At 29.0% G+C, this 9016-nt stretch overlaps 1 pseudogene across 1 annotated transcript; it reads right to left on the bottom strand.

Annotated features, from left to right (window-relative positions):
• Nucleotides 1-3510: 3510 nt before the first annotated feature.
• On the bottom strand, nt 3511-6292 carry LOC149264928 (delta-selinene synthase-like; annotated as a pseudogene). Its single transcript, XR_016250376.1, has 10 exons — nt 6048-6292; nt 5708-5904; nt 5492-5607; nt 5170-5393; nt 4964-5085; nt 4798-4890; nt 4486-4706; nt 4271-4416; nt 3922-4171; nt 3511-3842 (listed from the first exon to the last, which is right to left on the bottom strand). The product of XR_016250376.1 is annotated as a delta-selinene synthase-like (transcript).
• Nucleotides 6293-9016: the final 2724 nt, after the last annotated feature.

The raw sequence follows: 9016 nt of genomic DNA on the forward strand, positions 1-9016 counted from the left end.
GTTGAGAAAATATTGCAATGGCTACTTGAAATCTGGAATTGGCGCGATTGCTTTTTAGTTAGATGGTTCACATTGTGATGGATCAAGTGTGAAACCATTCATTGCTTTAGGTTTTGATCATTACATAATGTTTACAATTCAGTTATAGCACATGGTTCCAACCACAGATTGCATCAGCCACTAAGATTCATTGATCTAAGTCTGTTAGAAAATGCCTATCATATTTAAGCTCGTGAAAATAACAATTATATTTTTTTTATAATTTTACTTAGTTTAAATAACAATTATATTCTTTTATAATTTTACGTAGCTTAAATAACAATTATATTCTTTTATAATTTTACGTGGCTTAAAATTAGTAAACATAGTTTTTGAAGTATAAAATATTAAAAAAAATAATTTTTTAAGGATAAAATATCTGATGAGAAAATAAAATATAGCTTGAGCAACTATCTCTTTAATAAATTCAATTTTATTATCATAATACTTGACCAACCATCTCTTTAATAAATTCAATTTTATTATCATAATACTCTTCGGTGATGAACAAAAAAACCATTGGGAACCTACAAAACCATTCAGGATATATTGCAGGGTACTTTTAATAATCTTTATTCGATATTGATTGAAATCCTTAATTCAAATTTGACCAGGTGGTAGATCATTTTACCATTATTGGAAATAAACCATCTAACATTACAATGCCCTATTCAATTTGGAAATCGTGATACATTGCCTATACAAATCGCAGGGAAAATAGAAAAGAAAGGTATAATATTTATGTTAGGGTTAATATTTATTTTAAATTTATTTTATTTTAATATTAGGGTTTGCTGAGTAATTATATTAAAGAATTTTTTTGTTTTATTTTTCAATATGCCTTATATTTCATGTATTGGTTTTATATTCAAATTGTGAATATGATTATTGATGTAATATGCATGCTATTTCATGTATTGGTTTTATATTCAAATTGTGAATATGATTATTGATGAAATATGCATGCTATTTCATGTATTGGTTTTATATTCAAATTGTGAATATGACCATTGATATATATGTTGTTAGTTGTTTTGTGAATTGAATATAAATACTAATTTTTATTTTTTATTAAATAAAATCCGATTACTATATAAAATTAATAGTTAAAATCTAAGCATTTTATTATTTATCTATATAAATAGATTAGTTTTTTGTATTATTTTAATTAATGTTTTAGTTGATCATTATATCAATATAGATCTATTTTTATTCTCAATATCTGATTATTATATAAAACTAATAGTTAAAATTTAAGCATTATGAATAGATTAGTTTTTTGCATTATTTTAATTAATGTCTTAGTTGATCATTATATCAACATAGATCCATCTTTATTCTGGATATCTCTAATTATTATATAAACTAATAGTTAAAATCTAAGCATTTTATTATTTATCTATATAAATAGATTAGTTTTTTGCATTATTTTAATTAATGTCTTAGTTGATCATTATATCAGCATAGATCCATCTTTACTTTGGATCTACCAAGCACTGAGAGGGATCAAATCTTTTTTTACTCTATGCTAGTTTGCATATCATGATATTTGATCCGAGAAAGATCTATGTTGGTTTAATTCCCCCATTTAAATAGGGTACATTGCACATGAATGCCATGGGTCAATACCATTGTTTCTCAATAACATGGGTGAATACCATGTGCCATCTTTAATTTTATAAATATTAATATTAGGGTTAATAATGTTTTTTCTACATTGTATTAATAATAATTTGGCCCATCGACTTCACCTAAATAAAACCTCATTTTTGAGTGTTAAGTAAATATAAAGTGAGTTATGGAATAAATATAAAAAAATGTTTTATTTATTTACCATACCTCTCTTTTATTTATATTTTTATTAATCTACCATATCTCTTTTATAAATATGGTATTTGGCTCATGGTATTTAGCTCATGGTATTAAAATGGTATTTGGGCCATAGGCTTCACCTAAATAAAACCTATTTTTTAAGTCTTAGTAAAATATAAAGAGGTTTATGGACTAAATATAAAAAGAGGTTTTATTTATTTACCATACCTCTAGTTTATTTTTACTTTTATTTATTTACCATACTTTTGGAGTAAGTATAAAAAGAAGTTTTATTTATTTACCATACCTATTTTTTTAGTGTTCATAATCCTCTTTATATTTTAAATTTATATTGCGTTTACACATAATAATAATTAGATTGATTTCTAAATAGGACCGAGATTACATTAAAAATGTTAAATGTTAAACATTACCTGTTAAATCTTTACATTTACATTTACATTTACATTTATGTTTACATGTTTATTGAGATCTACCCCATGTTGGGCAATGATGTATTTACAATATTAAAGACTTCATAATACTATATGTTTCACACCATAAGTATTCAAAGTTTTATTTCAATATTTACTTCTAAAAAAAGTCCATTTTTTTTTTATTAGATTGTAAAGCAAGAAAAAAAATACCACTCCATTGAGGAATCATGAAAAATATTACAAAATTATTCACCGAGAGTTGATCCTATGTTTACCTTTTTATGAGATTATATATTTATAGAATGTGGTAGATATTCTCCTTTAAGATATTATCAAACACATTTAACATCCTTCAATATATGGAGCAGTTTCTTGATTAGGATCTAATAAGGCCAATGCTTTACAAAAGCTGATTGGCATATAAATAATGGAAAATGATGTTTTCAACCTATCTCAACCACATTTACTAATGTAGTTGTGCTAATAATTATGTGCATTTTCCAATTTGGTATAGATAAATAATATGACTAAATTATAATGAAAAGATTGAAAAATTTATTGAAATTTATGACATATAAATGAAAAAATTATAATAATAAATATTAATAATGATATTTAATTTTTAGTTATTTTCCTTTTTTCTTCTCCCATAATAATAGTAATGTTTAAGCCTTTAAAATGCATAATTAAATTTAAATTATATAAATTAATTGTACAAATATTTTTTTTCTAAATTTACTAGAACTATATCTTTATCATGTCTAATATATCACTCCGTTTGGGGCGAGAAATTAAACCAGGGACTTTACATCAAGGAGTGTCCTAACTGAACACCTAATCTGTTGATCCAAAACATCAAAAACTCCATAGAATACTTATACAAATATATAAATTACACTTACTAATTCTAATAAATCTCTACGGAATTTCAAAATAATGCCAAAAAGGAAAATCTCTACCGAATTTCAAAATAATGCCCAAACAGAAAACCATCACAGCATTGCGGTGATAAATTATTTTTTACAAAATAATAAGGTTTCTATTCATTGTCGAATTGGCCGCTATCCATTCAAAATCTTCACAGACAGTGAGAAGTTGAAATCGAAATGGCCGATATTAGAAATATATTACGACTGCCCACCAAAAGACATGGAATATTTTGAACGACATTTAGTATATAGCGGTGGCAAATAAAAGACGATCAAATATAAACCCCTCTGCGCAAATTGATAAGGCTATGCGCCATGACCATAATATTTAGAGCTGCACTGGCTCCATAAGAACTTTGAATATTTGGTCCTTTACCTCTTTCTCAGAAATGGATACGAAATCTTTGTATTTGTAGAGGAAGTGCATGCCTCGTGCAACATTGAAAGTAAATCTTTTGCAACACGCAGGTACATTGTCGTGCTTTAGAAATTCCCAATTCAGTTGGCTGACAGAAAGATCCAGGATGCCTTTCATATGATTTAAAGCATCTTCACGAGTACATTCCGGATTGTCTTTGAGGTAACACTCTAAACTTGAAGCTAACTCACCTCGTTCCTTTTCTTGCTTCACACATAGTGGAAAATGTTAATACAAATGCTAATTCATCTTGATTAAAATATAGCTTAATTTGAATGTTAAATACCTCAAAATCTGTAATGTCGTCCTTGATTCGGACCGTTAATTCTAAGAGATCATGGATCTTGGATGGATAGAATATTTCCTTCAGAATGTTGTCTGGTAGAATTTGGCCCATTAACAGAAGCGGAATCAAATTTAACACACACATCCCGGAGCTAGCGAGGCCATTCTTATAGTACTCATTAAACGAGGGGATCATGTCCAGCCGCCATCCATTCCGCTTCTTGCAGATAAGACTCGAGGCATCGCTCCCACTAAAAATGAAGGCAACATAATCATAACAACCTTTTTAATAGAAAAAAACTAAAGTATGTTTTGCGTAGTTGTCTATAATAATTATAGATAATACATACGCCATTTTTTTGTATGTACGCTGCCATATCCCGCCCTTGCATTTTTTCCACTTCAGCAGAACATTCATTGAATGTATTCATGAAGAACTCGAATAATAAGTATCCCCTCTGTAAATAATACAAGATGTTTATTAAAAATATAAAAGCTTTTTGCTATCCCACGATGTCACTGGCGCAGAAATTACAACAAATGAATGGATAGCGGGCAATTCAACTTCACCTTCTCACTCCCTCAGTGAAGATTTTGATTTGGTCCAAAGTTCCGTGAGTATCATATAGGTCATCTAGAACAATCAACAGTGTTGAAACTTGTGTGAAGGCGATTCTGCTGCTACAAAATTCGGGCTCGAATGTGCTTAGAACCGCCCAAAAGTAAAACTCCACGTGACGCGTCCTATAGAAATTCAGCTGCGCGAGATATGAGTCTGCCCACCACCTATATTATATTGCACACGGTCATGTCCGTAAGTAGGCAGGCAATCAATCTCTACAAATGATGAGATACATAATCTCAAATCCCAGTGCACCTGGAGATAAGTTGCATCTCTTTCTTATGCGCGCATTGGAGAATATTGAAGTCCAATTTCGCCAGCTCTAAAATTTTCTGGTTCATACTAGACCTGAAAGAATACATGGTGAACATATATTAGTGTATGGAAAACACTAATCAAATCTTATGGACAAGTTTGGTACTTGAGCCATGAATAGTTTTGTTCATATATTTCGATAAAGTTCCTAGCCTCCCATCTAGGCACACTGCAATGCCATGGAAATTCCAATGCATATTTCACCTGGAAAACAGTAATTAAATCAGTCTCGTGCCGATGCTAGAAGGGTATAACATACAAAATAAATAAATAAAATGCAGATGCGAAGAGTTTACATATAATAAAGGAAGCAGGAAAAAGTGATTGCAGATTACCAGTGTGTCCTTTTAAAAGTTGGCTTAGATACTGTGTTGTGAATGTCCTTGCGTCCTCCATGACTTTTTCTCCGGTAAACGAAATGTTTGAAGCTCGGAATAATGACAACATGCTTCTCACTTCTTTATCAGCTCTTTCTTTTTCACCACTGGAATTGCAGAAGAACCGCCCATTTTCATCTTTGAAATTCTCAAAAACATCTGTTTCATGAATGCATGATATTCTGTGAGAACTGAAGTATTAAATATTTTTATTTAATTGTCAAATGACATCAAGGGTATATTTTAATCTATCTAACCCGAAGAGACGTTGTATCGATGCATTCTGAGTGCCCGAAATCCCAAAGCTATACATTTGAGATCTTTACCGAGTGAATCTCTTGATCCCGACCCGATGCCCCTTTCTTTCCAACAACTACACATCATGAAGAAGTGAGGTTTTAATGATCAATGAATGAAATCTAGAAGTGCATACAATAACCGAGTCCTATAAATGGTAAATCAAATTGCTTAACCTGTAAACGTAATCCAGAGCTGCTTTTATTTCAGTTTGAAAATGTCGATCAATTCCCAGACATTCGATAATATCAACCATCTGAAGACGTTTGATTAAATCATCGGCGCCATCACTGCAGCTATCATTCATGTGACTCAAAAACAGATGTTTGATATCTTCAATAAGTGTTTCAGATCGTTCACGATATGCAGGTGCCTGATCACGGCGCATTTCAATGCATTACAATAATGTTATCTTGCAGAGATCGATGAATGATGGATTTTAACATGTGAACTTGTAGTCCTTACACCGATTCATACATTAATTCTAAACGAATATTATGAGATTAGTACAAATACCGCGTATGACGTTGACAGGGAATGTATAACATCATCGTCCCAGACGTTGGAATGATGATTGCCTGTGCGTCTTTTTGCATCAGTGCTCATGCTTCTCGTTATTGGTCTCATAGACTTCTTCGCTATTAACATTCCAGTACTTGAACAGAAAGCCGAACGATGATTCTTGGAGCTCATCAAAGATTTGTGGACGCCCCATCTGGAAACCAGCGGCGTTACAGAAACAGAAGCCATTAGCACTTGCTTACTACTGCAACTATATAGACTTTCTCTGTGGTCCCTTGCCTATTTATACATGTCTCAACTGTGACTCTTTCAATTTCTAAACAAAATTCCAAACCAACGGGATCTTTGATTTCGTTGCATAGTCGATTTATTCTGTTTATGTAAATATTTCTTCTGTCCAATAAAGATTTACCAGCTGTTGCAATGACGACTTCCAGAGAAGGTTAGGTTCCATGTTTGCCGTACGGTGGTTATCCTCCTCTGTCGTGAGTAATGTCGAAACAATTATAATAGGAATTTCTTACTATTTTGAGCGTACAAGTACGTTGGTATGGTGTTTAATTTTTAGATTTAAATTTTAGGTTAAGATTTATATTTGTAGTTTTTTTATTTTTTCATATTAATTTTAGGTGGAGTTTTATTTTTAAGGGTATAAGTTAGTTGGTGTGATGTTTATTTTCAAGTTAGAATTTTATGGAAGAGATTGAAGATTTAAGTAAATTATAGATTTTATCTTAATGAACATAAAAAAATGTTATTTCAATTAACATATTCCAAACACAATTTATTTATTTTTTTGGAAAAAAAAAAAATTATCAAAAAAATTTGAAGAGTTAAAAATTTCTTTTAGGTTTTCTATCTTTTCTATCTTAATTTTAGATGGAGCTTTATTTTTAAGAGTATAAGTTAGTTGGTGTGGTGTTTACTTTTTAAGTTCTAATTTTGTGGAAGAGATTGAAAATTAAAGTCAATTATAGATTCTAGAAACATGATGATTCTAGAAACATAATGACTATAGCATAATCTTAATGATCACCAGAATTTTTTTATTCCAACCAACATGTCCCGGAATACAATCTATTTCCTTTGAAAAAGAAAACATTATAGAATAATTTTGAAGAGTTAGAAATTGCATTTAAGTTTTCTATTTTTTCTATCTTAATTTTAGGTGGAAATTTATTTTTAAGGGTATAAGTTAGTTGGTAAGGTGTTTACTTTTTAAGTTTGAATTTTATATAAGAGATTGAAGATTCAAGTCAATTATAGATTCTAGAAACATAATGAATATAGCACAATCTTAATGACCGTGAGAAAAAATGTATTCCAACTAACATGTCCAAGAACACAATCTATTTTTTTGAGAAAAAAAAAAATTACAAAATAAATTTGAAGAATTAGAAATTGTGTTCAAATTTTCTATCTTTTCTATCTTAATTCTAAGTGGAGCTTTATTTTCTAGAAACATAATGAGTATAGCACAATCTTAATGACCATGAGAAATATTTTATTCCAACCAACATGTATGAGAACACAATCTATATTTTTTGAAAAAAAAAAAAAAACAAACATTACAAAATAGATTTGAAGAGTTAAAAATTGGGTTCAAAAATCTAGTCATACTTTCAGGATGGTTCTAAATGACCTATATGAATCAAAATATTGAAAGAGATAGCAGTTCAAAATATATTGTAATTCATGTAAAAAATTGTTGCTATACATTTAACTTTTATGTGCAATTTTGAAATGGGATATTATACTTATAAGATTTTTTTAATGAACAAATACAATGAATGAAATGCTTAATTGGGAAAATTGAGGACCAAATATGTCTAGGGTATTTGAGATTAAGAGTGGATATAAGTTATACTCTGTTAACTTGGAGGAATGATCAAAGGCACTTACACAATATATAATGAATACAGTTATTAGTAAATGACCTATATGAATCAAAATATTGAAAGAGATAGCAATTCAAAATATAGTGTAATTCATGTAAAAAATTATTTCTATACATTTAACTTCTATGTGCAATTTTGAAATGGGATATTTTACTGATAACATTCTAAATTATATTGAAAAAAATTGAGATTTTTTTATTGAACAAATACAATGAATGAAATGCTTAATTGGAAAAATTGAGGACCAAATATGTCTAGCGTGGATATGAGTTATACTCTGTTAACTTGGAGGAATGATCAAAGATACTTACACAATATATAATGAATACAATTATTAGTGAATGACCTATATGAATCAAAATATTGAAAGAGATAGCAATTCAAAATATAGTGTAATTCATGTAAAAAATTGTTGCTATACATTTAACTTTTATATGCAATTTTGAAATGGGATATTTTACTTATAACATTCTAAATTATATTGAAAAAAATTAATTTTTTTTTAATGAACAAATACAATGAAGGAAATGCTTAATTGAAAAAATTGAGGACCAAATATGTCTAGCGTATTTGAGATTAAGAGTGGATATAAGTTATACACTGTTAACTTGGAGGAATGATCAAAGATACTTACACAATATATAATGAATACAGTTATTAGTCGATGCATGACATATCTATAGTAAGACATGATCCTAGCAATCATTTTCCTCTTGATTTTTATTAATTTAATATTAACCAATCCAAGTTATATTGTTTGAATTTTAAAACAAATATTTATTTTTAAATTTCATTGAAAACAAATATTTAGTTTTCAATATCATTGAAAAATTATTTTTCAATCATTTGATTGGACCATAACTTGAAGGTCTCATTGCATCCTTTGCACAATATAATGCCATGTGATAAATGCCTCATATTTTATTGCCATAAATTAAGGATGTAGTTGCAATATTTATGTCATGATTTTTAAATATTTGTCAAATGACTTTTCATTCTTATGCTTCATAGGAAAACTATCTAAAATTAAAATCTTTTGAAAATAGATCATACTTACCTAAATAA

The sequence above is a fragment of the Pinus tabuliformis genome, chromosome 6 (assembly GCF_031772625.1).
Source record: "Pinus tabuliformis cultivar Carrire ecotype Pingquan chromosome 6, CPIR1, whole genome shotgun sequence".
Taxonomy (NCBI): domain Eukaryota; kingdom Viridiplantae; phylum Streptophyta; class Pinopsida; order Pinales; family Pinaceae; genus Pinus; species Pinus tabuliformis.